This window comes from Anser anser (assembly GCF_964211835.1).
Source record: "Anser anser genome assembly, chromosome: 16".
Lineage (NCBI taxonomy): Eukaryota > Metazoa > Chordata > Aves > Anseriformes > Anatidae > Anser > Anser anser.
In genome coordinates, this window is record NC_139737.1 from 5,955,445 (window position 1) to 5,980,492 (window position 25,048).

The following is a 25,048-nucleotide window of genomic DNA, read 5'->3' on the forward strand; positions in this document are numbered from 1 at the left end:
TTACCTCTTCTGAAGATTTCTTCATTCAAAACGGCACCGTCCCTCGCCCGCCAGCGTCCTCCCCTCCAGATGTCGTGCGTCTTTTAATTTATCTCCGTTTCGGAAGCGTTTTGTCTTAACTATGCTATTGTTTACATTTTTTTGTACCGCGTAGATGTCGGGTAGGTGTTTTTGCCCTCGTGGTGAATTTTGTACGTGACAGAGCGAGCGAGTGAGGAACCTGAGCGCGCGAGAAACCCGAAGGGAGAAGCCACGGCCGTGCCCGGGGGCTGCCGGCACCGGGAAGGGCGGGCAGGGCAAGCGCGGGGAGCCAGGGGTTGGCGAGGAGGTGCGATCTCGTTTTCTGCAGGATGCTATCTAGTAGAGTGACATAAATGAAAGATATAAAGGCAATAACTATTGTTTTTAAGCAACTTTTCTATTACTTGAACAAAAAAAAAAAAATAAGCATGAGAACAGTTTTGAAGTTCTGACCATTTGAACAATATTTATATATATTTTAAAGAAGACGAAGAATAGCTGAACTTGAAGTTTGATCATTGTTTTTTGCTTTTTTTTTATTTTTTGCCTAGAAATAGTCATGTACCTTCTCAGTACTTCAAACCGCTTTTCCACAGCTCTTGAAATCTTCATAGCTTTACAGTCGTGCAACCTAAATTTTGATGACCTTAAAAACTAAAAAAAAAAAAAAAAAGCCACAAAAAAAAGTCCTGCAAAGGAGAATAACTAGTTTGTCATGAAAGGTACAAAACTGATGAATTTATACGAGTTTTTAAAAACGTATCTTTCCTTTATGTAACATGTCTATTTAGTGCCTTATTAACGAAACAGTAACCCTCCCTTTTTCAAGAGGGGAAAAACAAAATCATCATTAGCGTCACAAGTAACCAGCGTCTGGTCTCTTGCTCCTTCGGACCTTGCGTTCACTTTTCCAATTCCTCGTTGCAGCGGGGACTGCTGCTGCCGGCACCGCTCCCCTCCCGGCTGAGCCAGCTCGATGTGCCGAGCCGCGCGCGGTGCTCCCTCTGCCACTTGGGTTCTTGGACTCTTTGTAAGGTAACTTGAATACATTTATGCACATCGCCTACCTGCCTGGGTAGGAAACTGTGGTGGATATTGTAAATGAGATACCAACCAAAAGACAAACTGAAATATAATATCTACTGCCCTCTTGAGCCAAAACGCGTGAATAGTGTTGTTGGGTTTTGTTGGGGGGGTGGGTGGGGGTTGCTCTGTGACCTAAAATAGTTTGTTTGCTACAAAAAAAAAAATAATGGTTACCTCAGCAGGTTTTGGGTGGAATATGCATCACACATCTGAAACTGAGTAGTGAGTAAGGAGGTGTCATCGGGACCGGAGGTTGTTAAGTAGCCGAGTTGTCTTGTGGCATGGCAGTGCTCCGGGCACGGAGCCCCCGGAGGAGGCAGCGAGAGGCTGGAGCTCGCGAAGGCACCCAGGGGTGCACAAGAGGGGCTAGGCGTGCAGTGCAGCTCCGGTGCTTTGAAGTCCTTGAAATTTCAACTGGTTCTCTCTCTCTTTCCACTCCCTCCATCACCTCCCAGTGTGAAGTCTCATTTCACAAACCTCACCGCAAGCATTGCAGTTCCTCGATCCCTTCCTTGAGTTGCTGGGTCCAGTTTCATTTGCTCTTCCCCTTGTACGTGGAATTTAATGAGCATAAAATGGGATGGCTCATCAGTACCAAACTCCTACTGCAAACACTGCCTTTCAGCCCATGTCCTGCCCCAAAACCAAGCTGCCGCTGGGACTGGGGGCTCCTGGGAGCTGCGGGCAGCGGTGGGAGGGAAGCCCCAGCCCCTCCGTGGGACCTGGGACATGCAGCCGTGTTTTTGCCTTTTGCCTGGCTTCCTTTTTTTATTTGCATCCCGCTGCTTTGCTGCCCCGAATACTCTGTGTTTCCATTGCAGAAAACGGATCTGGGGCTCAGATCAACTCCAAGTTCTGAATGGGTGTTTAGAAATAATGGTCTAGCCTTTTTTTATTATTATTATTGTTATTATTATTGTTGTTGTTATTATTATTATTATTATTATTACTATTTAATGTTACTTTTTGCCTCGGGGTCCATTTCTTCCCAATACCCCTGTCCCGTACCGCCACCAAGGCAGAGACTTGGCCGTGCATGCCGTTGCTGATCTCTCTCCTTGGTCCCTTTTGGCCTTGGTGCAGATGCAGAGAGACCCGTGCCAGGAGCTTGGCTCCTGCCCGCTCCAAGGGGTCTCCCGCATCGGCAGCTGTCAGCAGAGAGAGGTTCAGAGCCTTTAAGAATGACTTACTTTAGACAAAAGCAGAAGAAACAAGACATTGCTAACGCTTAGCAACCTCTTGTCCTAGCCTGCCTTTTTGCTCAAAGTTTTGAGAGTCATGTTAGCTTTAAAAGGGGTTGTTAATCTTGCAGATGTTCTTAGCATGCAGTATGGCGAACAACACCCTGAATGTGCCACCGAAACTTAATGACCTGGAATGTGAACATGGCTTTTTCAGTAAGGATGGCAAGGAAGAATGGGTTTCATTTGGTTCTGACACTGGTAAAACTTCAGTCCCCTTCACAACCCTTGAGTTCAGTGGTTTGGAGATCAGCTTTACTAATCTAGTGCATTGTTTCCATACGTGTCACAAAATCCATTCTATCTTAAGTGGGGGTATAAGGAAATCTAATTGCTTTCTGGAGAATTCACCCTTTGTATGTGTATAAAACTACAAAATTGCACTAACTGCTATATTAAAAGTAAATAAATAAAAGCCCAACGTTTTTACTAAGGATTGAAAAAGGACTGAATCCAGATGTGTAGCATTAGCAGTGCTAGGCAAGAACAGAATGAATTTTTAATCTCTTCTGTCTCTGTATAGCTCAGAGATTTTCTATGTACAACACAAAGCTACAAAAAATAAAAAGTTTTCCAGAAACTGCGCTTCAAATTTTTGCTGTACTATAGAAGCTCATGAAGGACAACATTACAAGTCCTAATTTGCCTGCCTTATAGACACATTTCATTGTATTAATATTTTCTTAAACTTCCAGTTGCATTGCTTTGGCTTTGGAGTTTGTTATAGGCAGTCCTGTATCCTGAGTTCTGTTCAAGTTTAAACTTATGTAAACTATTGACAGCACATGCAATGCAGTACTTATCTATATTTTGCTGTTTTAGTATGAATATGTACTCTGATGCCAATTTACAAAAATCTGTTGTAAACGCTTATTGTGTAACAGTAACCAATAGTGGCAATTATATGTCATTCTAAAAGCTGCAATACTTATACAATAAATTTTACAATACTTTGGAAAATTTGCCTTCACCTTTTGCTTTGTTACCTACAGATCAGAGTTTGCCAACACAATGTAATTTAAAAAGCTCTTCCTCTTTTCTTCTCAAATATTGGAAAATGAATATTCTCGGGTTTTGATATTTGTGTATTTTGCCCCCTTCCTTGTTAAGTAGCCTTCTGAATTACAGGCCAACGTATGTATTGACACAATGTGTTGGTTTTTTTTTTTTTTTTTCCCGTGAAGCTGTAGCTGGTTCCTGGTGTATTTGCATGCTAGATCCGTGTGTGTGTGTGTGCGTGTACAATTCTGTTTTCTTTTGAGTAGATCAGGTGTCGCAGCTTTAATTCCAGAAGAAGCATTCCTGTTTTGCACCAATATTTACAACACTTGCGATCCTGCCTTTCAGACAAGAACACCACTGATGGTCAGAAGGTCTTAACTTGAATAATCGTCAATCAACAAGAACTGTGTAGATTGACTCAAATCCTAAGCACAGAAAATTTGTGTGACTTTTTTCTTTCTGAGACTGTGGTCAAATTGCAGTGATCACATTAAAATGATTGAAAACTCAACGGTTTGCAGGGGGTTTTCTTTTTCTATTTCAGAAGGATTTCCTGGAGATTCACCTGCCTTTGGCAGGCCTTGGGTTCCCTCTTGAGAACGAGAGGCCTGTAGGAATGCCTGCGCTTTGACAGGAGGCCCCTCCAGCTGCTTTGGGTGGCCACGTGGAGGAGAGCTGGCCTTGATGTGGGGAGCTGGCAGCAGCAGGAGCTGGTGGCAGCCCAGCTGGGGGCCGCTTTGCCAAATGTCTCTGGGGATGGCTGCAAGCAGCGTAATTGCAGGTCAGGAGCAAGAACCCCAAATCCTACCCTCTGGCCCTGGGCCTGGGGCTGTGCCACTTACCTCCCAGTCGCGGTGTGTTTTGTGAAACTCCTGCTGTCCTCGCTGCTGGAGGGCCAGCACCAGGGGGCACCGTGCTGGAAAGAGCAGGATTAGGTTGGAATGCTTTAATTTTTTTAAATTAAAGAAGAAAATGGCTTTTGTTTAAAGCCATGCTGGTGCCTGGCTGCGTAGGCAAGGCTCAGAGACTCGCCCTAGACTCTGCTGGGCTGAATACCCAAACAGGTCTGGTTTGGACCAAAACCACTCAAACTCCCTGGGTGTCAGAAGCAGCTGTACAGCGGCAGATGTGGGGTACTTGGGTTGGGGATGGCCCCCACCTGCTGTTGGGAGCCCACAAGTGACGCAGCTTCCAACCCGGCACGTTCCCATGCCCTGGTGGCATCACAGAGTACTTCTGAAGATGCTGTAGTGCCGGATCTGTCACTGTTTGATGCCTCCCAGTCCATTTACAAAACAGCAGCTGTTAATCAGGAAGCCTTTTTTCCTCTAAGTCCTGTTTGAAATGAGCAGAAACCTGCTCACTCCATTTTACCAACTGAGCGATTTAGATGAGTGTTTGAAGCTAACATTCATAATATGTTTGCTCTCAAGATGGTGCTTTCTCCCAAAGCTGGGCTCTTAAGGGTTGGATTCCTTTTTCCCTCAGGGAAGGCTGTCCTAGCTGCTGAAACCTGCCCTGCTAGCAGGCCAGTGGCAGGACCAGTTACTGGTGGCTCTGTGCTGGCGGATAGCCTTTAGGAAACAAGACATGCATTTCAACATGTGTGCGTGGTCCAAAATGCACAAATCACTGCCTTGCGTGGGGTCGAGCAGGTAATGAGGCCATGATTTTATCTTCATTGCAATCGTCATCACCTCTGCTCCTACCTAGAGCCTCCTTGCAAGCACTGCCACTAACAGCTCAAAATACAGCGGGATCTCCATGGGGCCGTGAAGTCCTCATGGAAACTCAGCCCCTAATCCTAAAACCACACAGGTGTCTCATTTCTTGCCCCGTGAGTAACACAGATAAAAATTCAAATGGCTTGCTCAGAGTGTAACACCGCGAGTGTGACCCCAAGGGACCAAACAGCAAGGCCAGGAGATGGTGAGAAAGAGTCCGTGTGCTTGAACGTCCCAGCGCTGGGGGCAGCAAACGGGGTGCTGTGGGCTCACTGGGTGCAGTCCTGGCAGGCAGCAGGGCAGCGATGTGCTGGAGCTGTTCCTGAGCATCCCAGCCACTTGCTGTCCTCTCAGTTCACCCCAAAACGCCCCAACTTCTGTGAGAGGAGCAGTGCCCCCTCCCCAAAGCCAGGCTCACAAGTACCGAGGTAGGAGCAGCCACCTTTCCCCAGGCCCGCGGACTGCGGGGAAGGGCAGGGTTTTGTTTTCAGTCTCTGTTTTGGAATGACAGTTTTTTCATTTTTGGATTCACAGCCGAAACCGACGTCTTCCCACAGAAAACGAGAACTCAGATGAAACCACATTTTCCAAAGGGGATTTTTTTTTTTAATGAAAAAAAAAAAAAACTACAAAAAACAAATCCAACCAACACAGTGCGTGGGAATGGGCAGAGAAATATTGTTACTAGGCTACCTTTCTGCAGCTAATAAGGTGATCTGGGGACACTGCAGCATGGCTGATTGGCAAAAGATTATTTTTAACTTTTTTTTTTTTTTTCTGTAGCTCAGCGGAAGAAACAGTTTTGTGACTTTTGGAAACCACAAGTGGCAAAGGCTTTGATTTTAAACAGATTTCTGTGCTGCAAATTTAATAGGACTTCAACAAGGAGATTCAGCTTCACCCTGCGCTTCCAAGACTGAGGCCCTTTTTGCAGCGTTTCTGGCTCTGCTCACTGGAAGGTGCAAATTCCAACTTCAAAGCGTCCAAACTTCACAGCAGCTTTTTTTTCCCCTTTTTTTTTTTGTCTCTGTATTTTATCCGCCTGTCCTAACCCAAACCTTGGCTGTGTCGCCTTCCTCAAGGCACTGTGCTAGCCCATCCGTGCCAGCCTTTCCTCGGGGCTGCCGTGCCCGACAGCAGCTCCGTGCTGGGGACAGGGACATTTCCCCACCTGGCCTTAGCACTGGGGCACGATGCCCTGGCAGTGCTTGTGCTGCTAGATGTGATGGGGCTGGAAAAGCTCTGCCTGAATCCACTTTGGTTGCAGGCTGCTGGGGCAAACTGACATCGCATGCCCCCTGCCCCTGCTTGGGAGCGCTGCGGCAGCTCGGCACAGGATGTGTGGGGGCTGGGGCCAGGCAGCACGGCTGGTCCTGCACAGGTGAGCACAATCCCCCCCTGCCCTGGAAGCCAATTTAAGCTGCCCCAGTGATTAGAAGGCTTGTTGGATCCTCTGAAACAGCAGCCTTCTCTGTGCTGCTTCTTTTTGTGGTGTGCTTGGGATTTATGGCATTTTTTAGGGCACCCTGAAGCTCAGCTTTGCAGGAGCATCACAGGTGGCTTTGAGTGCATTGATTGCCTGTGGCTGCTCTGGTGGCATTGCTGGTTCCTGGGGGCTGCTCTGCTCTGCAGCGTTCCCCCTGCTTCAGCATGTGGAGAGCCCCTGCTCAGGTAGGATTAAAAGTGCCTGTGTGAAATTTGGATCTCTGTCTGAGCTGATGGCTCTGGACCAGGCAGAGGAGCCGTGATATAAAGCACAGAGAGGCTTAGGAAGACAGAAAGGTGGTGCAGCACTCCTGGAGTGGGTTTTGAGATGTGGGAGAGCCTCTGCTGCTGGTCGGGATTCATTGCTTGTCAGTTCCCGGTGGGTGCTCGGCCCCCTCCTCGTGCTGTCCTGGCTCCCGGCTCAAACACAAGCGGCTGCCTTGAGCCTGATGGCTGGCAGCAGCGATAAATCACGATCGCAGCGGCTAGCGGTGAGTTCTGGGTGCCAGTCAAGAAGCAGCTGCTCGGAGCAGTTACCCCCGCAATGGGCGGCCTGGGCGGTGAGCAGTTAGCTCAGCGCGGCTCTGGGGAGTTGCTTTTGGTTACGGGAGTGACTGAAGTAGGCAGCCACTGCTGCGGTGTCGGGCACGCTGCTAACGAGCAGCCTGGTTTAATGAGGGGTCTGGGGGATGAGGCAGCCACCCATGCTGCTTGCCAGGCCCTGGCCTTCCCCTTCCTACTGTGGCCTCTCTGCTCTCAAGATGTAAATGGGAGTGTTTTCACCGTCTGGATGCACGCCCTGAGCCTGGGCACATCAAAACACCGTAAGGTGAATGTGCCTGACCCAGGGTCAGGGTGCCACCCTGGGGACCCCCACAGCCCCACGGGGGGGTCACGGTGCTGTCACAGGTGGGTAAGCTCCCTCTGTCACAGTGTGCCCCCTGAGGAGGATGGGCTTTGGCTACAGATCCTTTTCTGAGCCTGAAGCGTTGAGTTAAAGGTCTTGGCACAATAATGACAGCAGTTTTGTTCATGGTCCCCTAAGATGGGTAAGGATTAGGCATCTGAGCCCTTCAGGAGCTCTGGAATAGCCATGTAAGATCACCTTCGGGGTGCTTTGTGTCCTTTTAGGGAAAGACTGTGGGGTTTGGGGTAGGCAGCAGAGCTGGTGTGGATGTGAGGCGAGCTGGGGTGGGTTGTGCCTGGGTGAGCACACACTGGTGGCTTCCTCACAGGGGATGACAAGCCTTAAGCACATGTTCACACCAGAGAGCTTGTTAGTGCACTTGTCCATCACAGGGCACACACAGATTTCCTCTTGAATCCCGGATCAAAGCTCTGTGATATTCAAATGAGGAGAATCAGGCTGAAAAACAAATCATATATGACCATGATGGGCCCTACTGCTTTCTTCCTCACCCCTATTTCTGCCTCTTGAGAGCTGCCGTTTCCCTCTGCCCAGCTGCATGGCTCTGTCGTTTTTTCCCAGCCGAGGAGGAGGAAGGTTTGATGTTCCCTGAAGTGCTTGGGCAGCTCTCCTGTGGGTAGGGTAGGAGCTAAATATAACCAGGGGAGGGAAAACAGGGGCGTGGGGCGGGAGTGAGAGGTCTGTTTGTTTTCCTTCTGATCTCTGAGCCCTGTTATGTTTCATTGCTCTGCAAACAGGAGGTCTGGAAAGCTTCCTCTTTCTCCTGCACCACTGCAGGTCAGCTGGGAGTGTAGTCCCCACACTGGAAGAAAAACTTACTAAATATGTCTATATTTACAGTAACATTGGAAGAGCGGCATGAAACTGCACCTCTATTTACCTTTTCCAGGATAGATTTTACTGTAAATGTTCAAATAAACTACTCGTGTAAACAATTGCTGCAAACTTGCACAGTGCCTGGATGTACTTGCGCCTTGCTGCTGAGAACTTACATCTCTTGAGTAACCTACAACGGGGGAACAACCCTTTATTGCAGAAAAACCTACTGAAGGCAATGCGGGCAGGTGCTTTCTGTGCACCACATCTCGAGGAAAGTGAGGCATGCCCAGTATGTTTGCTCTGCGTGTACCTACAAGGATGCGATCCCCACTGCCTACAGCCTGGCAGCGCTTCAAAGGAAGCCCTGCCATCGCAGGGAGCGTGGTGTTTGAGTAGCTGCACCAGAGAACAAAGGTGCTGTGTCAGGAATGTAAGCGAGGCTCCTTGTGCCGTAGAAAAGGCACGACATGAAGTGAGGCTTTAAGGAAGTGGACTGACTCCTTCAGTCTGTTCAAGCTTGCTCAGCTCTCCTGATTTCTCAGAAGATGCCTGACTCTTTAGGAGGTTTTCTGCCCGGAAATGAAGTCTCAGTGTCATGAACAAATGTGACCAGTCGTGAGCAATTGCTGTAACCAAATGTGAGTTTGGAAAACTGACTTTGCCTTTTCTCTTGAAGTTCTGGTTTATGGGAAAACGAACTGGTTTCACTTTCCTGTTCTGGCTTCTAGTGCCACCTGCGCTGGTAAAAGCACAGCCACGAGTAGCTGCTTCTGTGTGTGCTGACCACTCGTGGGGCTTCCTCTGGTCTTCAGCTCCTGGATCAGTTACAGGACTTGAGCAAATGGCACAAATGCCATCTGACACAGGTTGCTTTTAAATAAGTTCTCCACCTGTCCTACACAGGAAAATAAATCCTAACCCCTGGGGTACTGCATCACATTGTCCTCCACCACCACCAGCCATCTGTGTGTGCTGTCCTCTGATTTGGGGTTCTCTCTAACCCAGGGCACGCAGAGGGAATGTCTGAGTGAGCTTGTCCTGGGGCCTCACCCTGACCATGGCCGATCCTGGCAAATCTGGAGAAATAGCTTAAACTCTGTTACTTTTTGAATCGGACACAACAAAAATGTTCTTTCCTTCCAATTTCTCTCTTGAACCTTAGATCCATGTGAGCTGGCAGCTGGCAAGTGGCTGTGATGTGCAGGGAGCTAAGGTCGAGGGCTCCTGCACATTTGGGTTGAGGGTTGCCACTTCTTTCTTCTCCCAGTCTGGGTACTTCAGAGCTGTGTGAGCTTCCCCGTTATTTCTTGTCTCTCAAGGATCAAGGTTCAGCTCCAGGAATATCCCAGTTCCCCAGCTCTGTCCTTTGCAGCTCAGTGCCCTAGTGGCAAACCGGCAGCAGCACTCCCCATCACTGCGACCCCAGTCTGTGCGTCCTGGAGACGCTCCTTTATTCTCCAGACTTGGCGGAGATGCAGAGTGGCAGCATAGGACTTGAGTGGAATCAAAATTGCATTTTAATTGTAAACATTTGTCCAGAAATTAATGTTTCTGAACTAATGTTTCTCTCCAGCCACTGCATTCAGAAACAAATGACTCTTGCTAATTGATTTTCCCCATATAGTGGGAAATGTACTTGTAGAAAATCATCCAAGCATAATTGAAAATTCCCCCTCTTTCATCAGGTATCCACATCATCACTCAACTGATGCATTTGCTCGTCCTCTGGTAGTTATCACCTAGGAGTTGCATGGCTGTCTGTGGGGGAGGGTTAATTTTTCCTAACCTTTGTTTGTTGAGCTGAATTTTGTGACAAAAAAATCAATATATACACAGAAGCCTGCTGAAGTTTGCTTAGAGTCCTGAATAAGTGTACCCACAGGGGAAATGTTGTTGATGGCTTCCTGCTTTGGTTGGAAAGGTGTATTTGGTGTTTTCACACCTGAGATCAGCAATGCCACCACTTGTCCCAGTATGTAAAACAGTTTTGAGGAATATCCAAAGGCCTTTAGCAGCCCATCACTGGCTCCTCCCGCAGTGGCCAAGCTCATTTCCAAAGTCCTGGTCTATGCTGTGCCAAGCCGACCGTCTTGAAACCCTGGAAGCAAAACTTGGAAACTTATCTGAGCTGTAAAACTGAAACAGACCTATTGCATTCTGCAGATGGTGGATGCTGAGGGGAAGGCAGGGAAGCTAAAAGTCTGCTTAGGAAGAAAGGATGGTACGGTTGTGTTCAGAGGCTGCTCGAGGACCAAATTACACCTTTGGGTACCCATGTAAGATTTGTATGTGATATGAGGTTACAGGATTTGTCTTGCACCGGGAGAGACTGCATGAGCAATGTTTGGGGCTCCTTTGGAGGCTGGGGCTTCCAGGCAGCAGCTTCCCAACCATGGATTGACCTCTGACGTCTGGGCCTTGGAAATGCTGAACCCCAGGAGTGTGGGGTGTATACATCTCTAGCAAGCATACAGCTTGCAACAACAGCTCATGGTGCCTCTGATGGTACGAGTCCACCCTGCTTCACACAACTTGCTTGCTGTGCACCTTCTGTGGCAGCCCATGGCCAGCCCTAGCAGTCATGTAGTGCTTTCCAGTGGCTTTCCTCTGACGCTTTGACCTCTTCTGTCAGCCTGAATAGATGAACATAATCTGGGTTTGTTCAAAAGAAATTTTGTGGTAGAGCTTCTCTTGAAGATCAGATAATCTGCTTTTATTTTGATGTTTTTTAATAAAGCTGCATAACAAAGGGTTTCCTCATTCCAGTGATACTGACTGTAATGTGCTCACAATAATTAATGCCACTACTAATGGAAGATTAGAATTCTGCCTTAATTATATCATTAAGATACATTTCATGCATTTAATTGTTTTTGTAAAATGACAGCTAAGCTCTCCTGCCTCATATTTCCTATTTCCTGATTCAATTACTTCACATGCAAGGGCAACCTGCTAGTAATGGTGTTTCACAGCTTTTGCTTTCCAGGGGAAATCAAGTGGTTTTTGGTTAGATATGCCAATACATTTCAGGTTAGAAACACTTCCCCGTGCTGTTTGTCAGTGTTGGTGTTGAACAGATGCACTGAACTCTCTTCTCCTTGCTGGCCTACATTTAATGAAAAATAGGAGTGTGGGGGGAGAAGCATCAAGGCAGGCCTGGGAAGACCACGAAGGTTTAAAATCAACCCTTACACATGTCCTGCTGCATGAGGAGGAGGTGAAGGTTAGCTGAAGCGTGCCATGTCTGGCCCAAAGGCAGGATGAGGGACTTACACCTCAGGGACTTGGGCCTCAGGCCTCAGCAAGACTGACCTGTGGGCCCAGGGAATCACTAGCAAAAGTTCCTGGTCTCAGTAACACAAAATGCAGCTGGTGGAGAGGAGCTGGCAGCTCTGAGCAGGTGGCATTCCCTGCTGTGAGGAACAGAGCTCAGCGGTGAGAAGAAAGGCTGGGACTTGTATTCGTCCCCAGCTTTGAAGCTGGTTTAACTGGCGTGAGGCAGTGTGACCACACCAGGCGGGGCTGCAGCTCTGGGCCTTCCTGTGGGGCAGCAACAACCAAGAAGTTCAGGACTTCTTACCCCCTGGACATGTGCAAAGCTTTCTGCCTTCTCTCTGAAATAAAATCAGCTTCTGTCTCAGCAAGGCCAGAGCCACTTGCCCACAGTGAGGCCAGTCTTCTGATGAGGCATCTAGAAGTCATACGAATCCGTGTGGCCCACTGTGGTCCAAAATAAGCCCTAGCACTCATAGCAATGGTGACGTGCATGCATGTGTTTTGGATGAGTAAATGCGGTTTTCACTGGACAGGAATTTGTTACGTTTGCAATTCCCAGCTGCTCAGAGCGATGGGAGTGGTGCGCACACTCTGCTCCTTGGGCCTTGTTTGACTGCCACTCCCTCCCAAATCTGTAGTCATTGTTGTATGACTGCACAAAAGCAAAATTCAGGACAAGTGGTTAGGAAACAGGGAAATCTGACTAAGGTAATTGCTATAGAAAATATCGTTAAGTTGCCTTGAGGGGGAGATATCTTTTTGCTTGAGCATTGCCACTGGATTTTTGGACCATCTGAGAACAGTCAAAACTCCCCGTAAGGCCATCTGGATTGTTGCTGCTGTTTGCATTACAAAGCCAGATGCCAACCAAGTGTTGTACATACTATTTGATCAAAAGAAGATATTCAAGTGGATTTGTGCAGATGACAGAGGGAGAACATCCATGCCATGCAACAGATGCAGCAACTGGTAAATACCACAAATCAGTCAGCGTCGAGTTCTTTCCAAGCTCAGTTCTCCTTAGGTTGGAGACCCCTGACTACTCTTCGGTACTCTTTGGTTTTCTTACTGGTGCGAAGAGCTATCACTGGATTTATCTTTAACCTTTATGGCTGGGGAGCAGGGGCTGGGTCTGAACTGCCTGTGCTGTGGCAGGGGAAGAGGATAGCAGGTGAAAGGAGACTGAAGAAAACACTGAGCCCTCCCTTTCCGCCCTCTGTAAAATATGGCTAAGTATGAGACACCATGTGTGTTTGGCCTTGTATAGGGAGGAGACACTATAGAAATACTGATTTATATCAGAAAAAGAATCCTGAGTTAACTAGAGTTTCCTTCTGCCACCAGATAAGTTGCACTTGCCTTCAGCTCCTTCCCACTGACACTAAGCTAAATGGCACTCTGAGAAATTAGAGACACACCAGATACCAGAGAGCTGAATAAGCGATGTGAGGGCACTGATCTGGATTTCCACACTATGGAAAGTATCCTTGCATCCTTCTGTTAAGAAGCTGAATTTCTAGTTCAATTTTGCTTACAGGTTCTGTCTGTAGCATTTTGTCATTAAATAGCTTCCTCCCCATACCCCTCCTCCTTGTGATTATTAGTAACAAATTTTTCAGTTTGAGTTTTATTGCAGGTTATCCACCAAATTTGCGGACAAAATAGACAACCATTAATTGTTTTCTCAGAATAAACCAATATAAATTCTCAATGTGGCCATAACAACAATGGTTGTTTCCCTGTGATAAAATACTCAGGTAGGAAATGATGAAATTATAAATTAAAATAACAGTAATTACTCTCTGCAAAGGTTTTCGTTGCTACGCTCAATATCTTCTTTGAGCCCTTTCGTGAACGTAAGTCACCATAAGCAAAAATAAAACTAAAAATTCTTTTTCCTAGAGATTGTTGCGTTACATCTGTTGTGTGGGAAATAACAACTCTGACTTTTTGTTTTGTTTGGGATTTCAGAGTGGTTTGTGGATGGGAAATTTCAAACCAATACCATCAGGAGAAATCAACTGCTTTTATTTAGCTAAATTTGAAATGCTACATGATATTATGAGTATTTTTGTATACAGTGTGTGTATACATATGTATACACACCTTGAGATCAATATTAATATAGAAACAAGACATTTACTGTATCAAAATGAGAAGAAAACATCAACATAGTTCTTCACACTTTCCTACTGAAAAATGCCAAATCGTGCATGTTGTCAAACTGCCGGCAACATATTGAGCTGGGTGCAGCTGAGCTGAGCCCAGGCTGTGCTGTGGGGAAGGGTATTCATAGAATCATATCCCTTCCTGGGCTCAGCACCCTCAGTGCTGCTCACACCTGCCTGGTGCTCGGAGCACGGGGGGGGCTTCGGGAGGTCTCTCGCGTGGTCCCAGCACGTTTCGGGTGGTTGACCCCAGAGGGTTAGGTGCAGGTCCCCATGCTGATGGACACCCAGGAAATACTGCAGAGGATTCAGTGTCTGCCCTGACACTGAGCTCAGTTGCACAAATGCATGAGAAGCCTGGCAGTCCTGGTTTCTCCCTCTTCTCTTTCTTCACGCAGACCTTTGCAGCTTCTCTCTGTAGGAGGTTTGACTACTACAATGCCTTCACAGTCCTTCCCTGGAAAGTGAGAGATCATTGCATGGAAAGAATGTTTTTAGATTGAGTGAGCAATAAAAAGGGGAGGAATAAGTACAAAATACAATGTGATATCACCCTCCTGCACTACTGCAGAGCCCGCGGGTGAGATACCTTCCCCAGCTACTCCCTTCCAGCAGGAACAGGCACCTCCCGGGGAAGAGATGGGCTGTCCCCATGAGCTGTCACCAACACAGGGCTCTGGAGAGCATCATCAGCAGATTCAAGAACCAAATGTGTGTTTTGAGTGTTTCTGACCTGGATTTGGGGCTGGAGGAGGCAGGCAGGAGCTCAAGGGGAAGCTGCCCAGAGCTGCTCTTGGGGCACGGTCCAGGCACCAGCTCCATGTGGCTGCTTAATGCTTCCCCCTGCTCCTTAGCTCCTTGTTTCACCTTAATCTATTGAAATGATTCCCTTATGAACTAGTTCCTGATGTCCTTATTAACCAAGGAGTAATTAATTATTAATTAAGCAGCCTGGGCTACTTATTAATTCAACTTGTTAATTAAGTTTAGGACATTAACGAGGCAGCTTGTTAATTGAGGTGCTGGGGGAAGGCGAGGAAGGGGAGGCAGCAGCGGAGCAGGGAACATGGCTTCTTGTTGAGCTGTGGGTTTGTGGGATCTTCCTGGGCCTGCTATCATCGCCCCACAGCAATCCGTCCAGAAGAGCCACCAGGACCTGCAGGATGATTTCTTAGTGGTTTACACAGGGCTGAGCCATGCTGGGACGGGGACAGCACCAGCCTGACCACGGGGATGTAGGTGAGGATAGCTCAGAGGTGTGGGTGGTGACGGGGAGCTGTGGCCTCCTGCTTTCATTGGCCTAACTGAAATTCACATATGGGAAATGTGCTCGTTGAAACGACTTCTGCCCAAGTTGAAAGATGTGCAGTTTAGAAACAATAATCAGAGCCAGGGATAAACAAGGGCCCTCTGCTTCTCCAGAGACTTTGCAAAGAGAAAGAGCACCATATCTCTTTCTGGGAAGCTGTTCTGAGGTCAGAAAGAGCAGAAATAGGGAGTCACATTCATCCTAGTTGAGTTTTTTAAGACTTGCAATATTATGCAGATACTGAAAAACCAGTGCCACAGACAGGCATGTTTCCAGTGGCAGCTACCAAAACCCAGCAACGCTTGCTGCCCTTCTCATCATTGCTCACCAGGTTTTGGAGGCCGTGACTCAGAGCAGAAATCCTCTGACTAGTTTTTGGGGGTGGGTTCTTGGCTCAGGGTGGCAGGAAGGTCCCAGGCTAACCACCAGCGAGGCGACCGTTGCAGCTGCAACCCTGACTTTCGATACTGGTGCAGCCCTCTAGGTAAAGGAGACTCAGGGTATGTGAGGGGAGTGCACTACCTAAGAAAGCTAAGAAAGGCTTTAAAACAGCAAAAAAGGACTCCTTAAATGTTAAAGTTTTGTGAGATAACCCCATGCTGACATCTTACTGGTATCTGGTAATCGGGAGTGGTGGGGTAATTTTGGGATGGTTTCTCTGAAGAGCTTGTTGATGGGCCACTTCTTGGCAGGAAGGCTCCAGCGTCACTGGGTTTGTTCCACTGCTACTGCCATTCCCCAGGCTAGCTGAAAATAAAACCATTTCTAATAATTTCTGAAAGTTTCTGAAAGGAGCTGGGGGAGGGGGAGAGCTAATGAGGAAAACATACAGCGTTAGAAAGAGAAGTGCATTCCCTGAAGTCAACAGCGTTAAAAAAAAAAAAAATTTTTTTTTGAATATTCATTTCTACGGAGATTTTCCATCCCTATAATTAATTTGTCACAAATACACTGACAAAGCACTTCTGGTGCTGTGATGAAGGCTAGAGGCAGAGGTGTACTCAGCTTCTTTTTGAAGAAAAATAACCAGCTATCAAATAACTTTAAACTCCTAAAGCTTTACCAGCCTGATCTCACTGCTTTCATCAAAGAGCGCTACTCGCCCTCAAAGACAGCTAAAGCTATTGAAAAATCGTTATATGGCTTTACTTTTGGTTGATCCAATCCCCTTCTGGTGTACTGGCCTATTATCTGCAGCAGTGCTTGGATTCAGGAAGGCTGGAGGATGGCTGTAGCTTTTTTCCCCTGCACCCCTCCCATCCCAGCCCCGCTGAGCCTGGGTGCACAGCACAGCCCGGTGGGCCTGGGGTGACCCCTGCCCCTCGGCTGCTGTGATAGACGTGGGGGGTTTGTTTGCTTCAGGTGGAGAGGGAAGAAGAGAGTGACATTTTTAGAATGCCCAGGACTCAGTGCTGGTGGCTTTCCCCTCCGTTCTTGGAGGGAGCGGTGATGTTGGGTCCCCGGGACTCTCACCTGAAGTAAAAGATCCCTGAGAGCACCAGGCAGCGAATCGATGCCGAATGTCTCCAGTGGCTGACAGGTAACGATCCCTGCCAGGAGGGATCGGTTGGGTTGGGGATTTACTCCTCAAGGTTCCCTCCTTTGTCTCCCTCCCTCAGAGCCCGTACTGCACGAGTAAGGGACAGACGCCCTCGTGGGCCCAGATCCGTGGGACTGCTTTCTGATGGGAGAAGGATGAGACCCGACTCCGTGGCCATTACTCACACCAAGCAGTACTTGCTCAGTAAGTCTGTTCGTGTAAATAAGTCTTCGCTGACGTGAGTAATGGTGGCAGATTCTGGCCCTGAGTTATTACACGAAACTGTCTCAGGCTCAGGAGAAAGCTGCATGATTCAGAGCTAGCCTTAAAAATAAAAGTTTTAAATCCCAAGTTATAATGTGCCATTTGGCTCCTGCTGAAGTTGGTCTAAAAAGGCTGTGCTGAATAATAAAAAAGATCAAGCTTTTGATGTTGAGTTGCATGTTCAAGCATAAAATCCAGCCTTGATGAAGCTTAGCCTGGCTTATTTCACTCAGGCAAAGACACTAAACAAGAACCTTACACTATTTCTCATTTAGAGGAAATGTCTGTGCGTTTAAAAAAAAATACTTGACAGATAAGTAATTAGGAAACATCTGGCCAAACCAAAGGCAACAGAAGTGATTCCAATCAAAGGTGGCTCACTGAAAGCTTTTCATCTCGACTCCAACAGAAACGGCAAACTTAGTGCTTAAAAAAAAATTCCAGCTTTCTGATGAAGTGTTAAAAAGGCAGACAGCGAAAAGTGCATATACAGACACCCAGCACAGGAGGCTGAACACAGGAGGAGAAAAATACTGGGCTGTGCATATGCGGAGGTGTGTGCCAAGGGCCCTGAGGCAGGGCCAGTGCTTTGACACTGCTGCGGTGTCTCTGATGGACTCCCCAGTCCATCCCTGGTGCCGTGACGGACACCTTGTTGCGAAGGGTATGGCCGTGGCTGCCTTGCAAGCCCCAGGACCGGCACCAAGCGGCACGTCCTGCCTGTGGGCACCTCTAGGGCAGCAGGGGTGAGGCTGCTGCTGGTGCCAGGCTGGGTTGCAGGAGCTGAGGTTGCTGCAGCCCTGGCACCTGTTGCAGCATTTATCTTCCTCAAAAGCTTCATCCGAGCTACGCACAGAGCAATGGCATATTCTTATCGGGGGTTGGGGTGAGCGATGCTCCCTTTCAATAGGCTCTGTTTTGCTTGGCGTGATGGTTTGAAGATCTTTTCTGTGCATCTAGTGAGCAGCAATGGTTTGGAGGCTCTGTTAAAAGAAATACCTGAATGGTTTGTCTGCTTCCCTCCACTAATTGTGCTGGAAGGACTTTGGTGCGCTCCTCAAGAGGCGATGTTTTCTGATAACACCTTGGCTGTTGCAGCTCCTGTTAGAAATGGTCCCCCCTGTTTTTTTTAAATTTTGAACAAGCTTCATTTTGGAGTTTTGGGGCAAAGTTTTAGATTTCTCTTTCTCCCTGGCAGGTCTCTGCGGGTCTAGCCTCCATCTCCATTCCCTCGTGGTGCTCCCGCACGGTGCCTCGGCAGAGGCTTTGCAGGCACTCAGCGTGACGAGGATGGCAGGAAGGAGAGGATCGGTGCTCCGACACAGCAGCCATTTTAAGCTGCTTCTTCCACAGCTGGAAATCATTGCGATAGCATCAGCTGCCAAGGAGAGTTATGAGATTTGGCAGGATTCAGAGGGAAAGAGGTAGCAGCTAAATCACTTGCGAATAGCAAGCGCTTCAAAGGCAGAGCGCGGGGCCCCGGCTGGCGGGCGGGTGCTGTGCCGGGACGCATCCGGACCCAGCAAGGGTGCTGGGGGCAGCACGAGGCTCCGAGCAGGGTGAACGGCACCCGCAGGGCCTGACCTGCTCTTTGTGGCCCCAACAGCGTGTCCCCAGCCACAGGCAGCTGGGACACCTCGCAGCTGGAGCTGATGCATTATTCAGCAAGGAAATAAGTGCTCTGCAACCCCACCGCAAAAAAAAACACTCTATAGTGCAAGGATAGGAAGCATACAATATATTCCTCTCCAAATTAATTGCTATTATTTTGATTAAAACACATTATCATATAAATATTTGATTAAGAATGTGATTAAATCTTTCTTGCTTATGAACTGTGACAACTTTAAAGTCTAACCTTTTATAGCTTGGCACCACATCATTATTTTGCTCATTAGCTACGTTTAATAATTCGATCTCATAATATGCTTTGCCATTTGGAACCTGCCTTTGTGTGCCAAGTTCAAATCGATGCTGTTAGTTATTTGTGCCACTGCAGATAATTAAACAAAAATTAAAAGCAATTTAACCTTGCAGTCTGGCTGCGGGTGGATCGGCGTTTGAGCACAAGTCAGCGGAGTTTGTTCTGCTGATGGGACCTGCGTGGGAAGGGGGGGGTCTGAGGTGTCTCCTGGGGCACAGCAACTGCAGGCACGTATGGAGGAGCCCAGCCAAGAGCTAACCTCCAAGGGGAGACATTTTCTATTCCCCCAGGAACAGAGGTAGCTGTGGGTAAGGCTGATGCCCACCCACCCCGAGTCCTTCTGGGGGCTCCAGGCAGCAGGAACAAGGCTTGTACATTTGGACAAAGCTGTGTACTGCGGGTTCCCCTTGTCCCTCAGCAGGATCAGGCCCTCGCAGGCAGTCTGGATGCAGAACGATGCCTCTGTCTCTCCCAGCTTACTCCAACCAGCCAGAGCCCACTTTCCTAATTTAAACCGCACACAAAAGCTTGCCTTACATGGTCACGGATGCTATTTTTAGGTTTGCCAATTAATCCAGCTCCATTTGAGCTGGATTAGAAATCACATACCCCCTTAATTATAGGTGTATAAACTCCAGACTGGCAGCTGTTTTGACATTCTCAGCTGGGAAATTTGCCCTAAACAGCCGCCCCCTCCCCGAGCGGCTGCGGGAGCGCGAGCCCGGTGCTGCCTGCCTTCGTGCCCATCTGCTGCGGTGGCACCGCGCCTGCTCTCGGCACGCTTGGACGCCTGCCCTGGGACACAGGTGCCAGGCAGCGATGAGCTGAGATGGGCAGCCTCCCTCTCCCTCTCCCTCTTTTTTTTTTTTTTTTTTTTCCCTGCAGGAAAATCTCCTCTGTGTCCCCCAGGCCTTTTCTTTCCGCTGCAGACATCTGCCAAAATGAGGCCTGTGCAGGCACTTTTGTGGTGGGGTCTCTGCCGGGGGGGCATGGGAAGAACATGCCCCACGTTTTGGGCAGTGGGACTGGCTCCTGGCACTGCAGGACCCTGAGCAGAGCTGGTGGCTGGGCAAACCCTCACTGTCCCCACACAGGGGGACTCAGAGCATGGGCTGTTGCTGCTGCTTTGGGCATTGCTCTGTGCAGCTCTGGCCGTGCCAGGGCACCTGGGACTGCCCGTGGCACCTTTCTGCATGCACGTGGATAACACAGGCAGTTGTGCTGGGCTGTGAGGGTGCCGTGCGCTCCCCAGGGGCACGGAGCGGGCAGAGGCGTGTGGGCAGCACTGGGAGCCCCACAGCCACTGCTCTGGGTGCACGAGCAGCGGGATGCTGCCCCTGGCCCCGGGGATGGTTCCTCTCTGGGGAAAAGGAAGAGTGAGAGAGGAAGAGATGGGCTAGAGGCAGGGCCAGGCAATAACATTTTTTTTTCCGGGCTTTTAACTGTCGTGCAGCCTTCATACCCTGCGTAAATCAGTCCCTTGGGTCACCCAGAGGAGACGTGCCCTGGCACAGCTGCTGGGGCATCACTGCTAATTGTGGCTCCAGCGGGACTGCAGCAGCTGCGGCGGATATTTGTGAATGAGCCATACCTGAGCAATGAGCTAACTCACCCACCAGCCCTGGGTGCAGCTCATGGGGCAGCTCCCAAATCCCCAGTGTGAAGCCCTCCATCTCCTCCTCATTTTAAAGCCTGGTGGGCTTCTCTTTTCTTATTTTTTTTTTCTTTTTTGGTAGCTGGAGTTTTGACAATAGCTGGCATAAATGCTATTTGGTCTTAGCAATGCTTCTATTTTTTGCTTCCATGTGATTTTAAATGCTCGTGAGCGTGCTGAGTGAAGCGCCCTGCTAGGCTGAGCTCGGCGATGCTCCTCCTGTGCTTCTCTTGCAGTGCAGGAGGGGGGCATCCCTGTGGGGCTGCGGGCTCCCTCTTACCCCCACCCACTCCCTGCACTCTGCCTGGCAGGCAGCTGAAACATCCCCTTGAAGAGGAAAAATAACTCCTTTTTGCACCCTGCTTGAGCCCCTGCACGTCCCCGTTGTTTATGTTCAATCCGGCACGCTCCATTCCGCGGGCCAGCTCGGTGACCAGGCACAGGCACCCTGAGCAGTTTTCCGTTGAAGCTGTAGCCGTATACATTTGCTCATCATAGTTTCCACTGCCCATTGGAAAAAAATAGGTGAGTGTTATGACTGCCAGTGCTGCCTTCGCAGAGGGAGAGATTTAATTCAACGCCGCGTCAGTGCGATTGGCGTCGCCTCCGGGCAGAGGCGCTGCAGGACCCGCATGGTGGAGCTCCTCTGGCCCCAGGGTGCTGGTTTATGGAGCCATGGACCCTGCCAAGACAGAGGAAGGGAATGAGCTCTTGGTGCATAACACAAGGATACCAGCTCTGCCGCTTGATCGTGATGCCCTGGGGTGCTGGAGGAACCCTGGGCCACCCCAGGTGCTGGCAGGAGGCACGGTCTTGGGCACACGCTGCCACAGCACCTCCTCAGACCAGATCCAGAAGGGAAAGAAGTGAGGATTTCCCAGGCTTTGGTGCTTCTGGTCAAACCAGCAATTCCCTGGCAGGCCTCTGATCCCACCTGCAGCTTTACAGAGCCGTTTGGAAAGAAATGTGTGTGTCTGGCAGGGGTCGGGAAGGGAAAAGTGGAGGTACCTGCTTTTATGGGCTTTGGAAGCTTGTACAAATTTTGGAGGACTTCTGGGGGGAGGTTTGAGGCCGTCCTGGCTGATCCCCTGGTTTCGGGGCAGTCACAGGGATCAGGGGCTGCCCAGGGCTGGGAGCTGCCTCCCCATCCTGGCTCACCAGGGGCTTCCTGCAGCTGCCCCTTTTGCCCGATGTGCTGTTTTACTTGCCCTGGGTGTCCCCACGAGCCAGCACCAACGAGGCCGGTTCCCAGAGGCTGTGCTGCCAGCGCCAGCCCCGCGCCTGGCAGAGAGCCTGAGCGCCCTGCTCCTGCCCTGAGTCACGCCTGTGGCACCAGCCCCTCTCCCGCTGGGCTAAAGAGCAAGGAAAAGCAGGAATGTTTCATCTTTGAGACTTCATGATTAAAAACGGTTATCAGGGGGTGACTCAGGGGACAGCAATTCTGCCCATCCTCACCTGGCTCCTAACAGAGCAAGGAAACGCCAGCGGCAAATTCCAGAGTCTATGCATCACCCGGGTGGCCACCCTCACCGGGACCCACACCCGAAACCTTCACCCAGAGGCAGCTGTCAGATGCTGCTGAGAGTGGGGCTGCTCCTGGAGCAGGATCTGGAGCAGGAGAACGTTCCTGGCCCTGGCTGCGGTGGAAGAAGGTTGCTGGAGGTGCTGGCTCCCTCCGTGTCCTCGCTGGTGGTGGTCACGCATCCAAAGTCTCAAGAGGAATCGATTATTTTGGAGTGGCAGAGGGAACTGCCTGCGTGAGAGGGAGCTTGAGACCTTGAAATTCCCCTCCTCGACCCTCCTGAGAACAAATGAGTATCAGAGTCACATATGGGGGGCTCCTCTCTGGGGCTGGAGCCTGCAAATGTCCCCAGGGTCCTGTCCCCCTGGGGCAAAGCAGAGGCTCAGCTCTTACAGCCCGTGTGGAGCCGGGTAGCTGCCCTCAGATGTGCTGCCAGTGCCACCTGTGGTGTGGTTACGGCAAGCGCTAGGTCTGAGAGCCTGCACAGTGTGAGCAGTCGTCCTGTTCCTAAGCACAGCCCGGAGGCAGCTCGGGTCTCCTCGCCTTTGGCAAGCACCAGCAGGCAGGTGGGGCTGGTAGGGCTGCGGGATTTCCATGGGTATAAAGGAAATTGCTCATCAAAGCAGCAAATGCTCCTGCTAAAGCCCCTGTTGATGTCATGGGGAGATGGTCAGGAGGCAACACGCTGCTGCTTCCTGCAGCATTTCTGGACACACAGTTTGCAGACATCCTATAGCAATGGCTGAAAATTAGCAGCTCTGCATGCAGTTAGCCTCAGACCGAGAAGGGGAAAGGGGAACCTCCTGCAGTTCACGGCTGTGTTCTGCTCATCCCACAAACGAGAAAGCCAAGTGGGAGAAGCAACTTCACGAACCTCTGCAGTGGGACAGGGACAGAGACCTGCCAGCTCCATCTCAGTGTGCCCACCAGGTCCAGCCAGCCCCGATGCTGGGAGTATCACAGCACCCGGAGCCATCCAGAGCCCCCTTCTGGTGCCAAAAGAGTGAAAAAAACCCTGTGAGATGAAAGAGGCCCCGCCAGCCCCGCTGCCGTGCCTTCGACTTCTTGCAATAGCCAGCGGGAACTGCAATTAACGTCTGCTGCAATTTCTTCATTATCATAATGACAGTGCTCAGCAAAATATACGGGAGACATTGACGGTGACGCCCAGATGCTGGAACCATACGATGCCACATGGAAAATCATGGCAGGGTATAAAAACTAGGCTTTTATATGGTACAGCTGCCTCTGCATAATGCCCTTGTAATTTATCAGTGTACAGCATCTGGTTCTTTGCTGTCATTCTTCAACTTTCAGACAACCATAATCTCAAGTGTCTTAATAATAACACAGACCTGCCAGACAGGGGGAGGAGGAGGTTGGGGAGGGGGCGGCGAGCAGAACGGCTCCTTTTGTGCCGTTTATCCCAAATGAGAGGGGAAAAACAGAAAAAGGGTGCGTGTGGTGGGGACTGGGGGTGCTGCGGGGCAGGAAGGTGAGGGATGCTGGCGGAGGGGCTGGGGCAGGGCCTGCAGGATCCTGCCCGTGGGGGCATGATGCAGAAGCTGCTGCTTTGGCCTGGAAGAGAGCCAGGCATCGGCTCTTTCTGGGGCTAATTTTGCTTTGTAGGTCTAATGAAAACCACTCCGCCAAGCCTGTGGTTGGAGTGTGTGCACAGCGGTGGTGCAGGGCCCGGCCCCACAGAGCTTGCTGGGCCCAGCCACCAGCCCAGGGGCTGTGTGGGCTGCAGGGCCAGCACCAGGCCCCCCAAAAAACGCTGCTACGAGGGTAGGGCATCAGCCCTGGGGCTGCAAACACTGGGGTGGCTACAAAACCACCGCACCACAACCCAGGCCTGGCTGTCCCTCCTCCATCACTGAGGGGCTGTTGTGGTTCCAGGAGTGTAAATCCACCCATGTCACCACCATTTTGTCATGCTTGCTGCGGGACAAGGACAGGGGACGTGAGACACTGCCAGGTGGGTCGCAGCACCCCGTGCACCTATGGGACCCAGGCCGTGGGGCTGTGTGGCCACGGGCCGTGTCGGGCTGCCCGCTGCCACCACGAGGTGGCGAGCAAAGGAGCCCGTGGGCGGCCGGGCTGTCCTGTGGGAAGGGTGCTCGGCCTTTGGCCTGCAGCAGGGCGAGCTGGGGGCTTCGCTTTTTCCCTGAGCAGGGATGAGTGCGGGGTGGGGAGCACACACAGGGACACCTGTGGGAGGGCTCGGTGAGAACCAGGATGTCCAAAATGAGCAGAGCAGGACTTGGAAGCACGGGGCAGTGCGTCCTGTGGCCGCTTAAGCCCCCCCAACTGAATCCCAAGAGAAGGGCTGGCACTTTCCATCCCCATCTTCCCTCTTCTTCCCCATTTTCTGCAGCTGGGCTGGGTGGGAGCAGGCTGGGGGAGCCTTGTTAGTGCTGATGAGCCACGCCTGGAGGGGGGAGGCTCCGTCAGAAGGAGCTGGGCTGGGGCTGCTGCTGTTGCTGAGGGCTTTTCCTGGGTGCCGTGGTTGTGCTACCACAGAAGGTAATTGGTGGGTGCTGGGGGTGGGCCCTGGTCATGGTGTCAGGAGGCTGGTGGCTGCAGGAGCCTGACGGTGATGGTTAGCTGCAGGCTGAAGTCTCGCCCAGCTGGTGTGGTCCTCTGAAGTTACCACATCTCTGGGCGCTGTGATCCTGTGTGTGTGCAGAGGTCCCCTCTTTGCTGGGCTGGGTGGCTTCTCCTGGCACCCCGGGGCCAGCCTGGTCCCCTGCGGCAGAGGGTAGGGGCAGCTCCCCCCATCCCGGTTTGCAGAAGGCGCAGTGGAACTGCTGAGGCTCAGCCCAGCTGCCCAGGCCTCCACACGAGCTGTCTTGCAGCAAACACCTGCAGAAGCACCTGCAGGAGCTGAACCTGTAACCACGTGCGAGGGGGAGCTGTAGGGGAAGCTGGGTGACTCCGCAGGGGTGGCTCTGCCTCACCGTGGCCCTGCTCCTGCCTGGGTCAGGCTGCCGGTGTCTGTGCCTAGGTGTCTGAGCTGTGGAGCAGGGGACACTGCTCCATGGGGCTGAGGCCATGCAGTCTCCACCAGGAGCCATGCCCATGG

At 50.4% G+C, this 25,048-nt stretch overlaps 1 protein-coding gene and 1 long non-coding RNA gene across 6 annotated transcripts in view; both read left to right on the top strand.

Annotated features, from left to right (window-relative positions):
- Positions 1-14,784: 14,784 nt before the first annotated feature.
- LOC310882717 lies at positions 14,785-19,267 on the top strand. The gene is made up of 3 exons (XR_014573110.1): positions 14,785-14,989; positions 16,679-16,803; positions 18,062-19,267. It is a non-coding gene; the product is annotated as an uncharacterized lncRNA (long non-coding RNA).
- A 1,877-nt stretch (positions 19,268-21,144) lies between these two features.
- The window catches only part of LOC310882714 (uncharacterized protein), an 89,430-nt gene continuing 85,526 nt past the window's right edge, over positions 21,145-25,048 (top strand). For all 5 annotated transcript variants that reach the window (XR_014573093.1, XR_014573094.1, XR_014573095.1 and 2 more), the window contains exon 1: positions 21,145-24,489. The gene's annotated coding sequence lies outside the window, so the exon portion shown is untranslated. The remainder of the gene's footprint in view (positions 24,490-25,048) is intronic.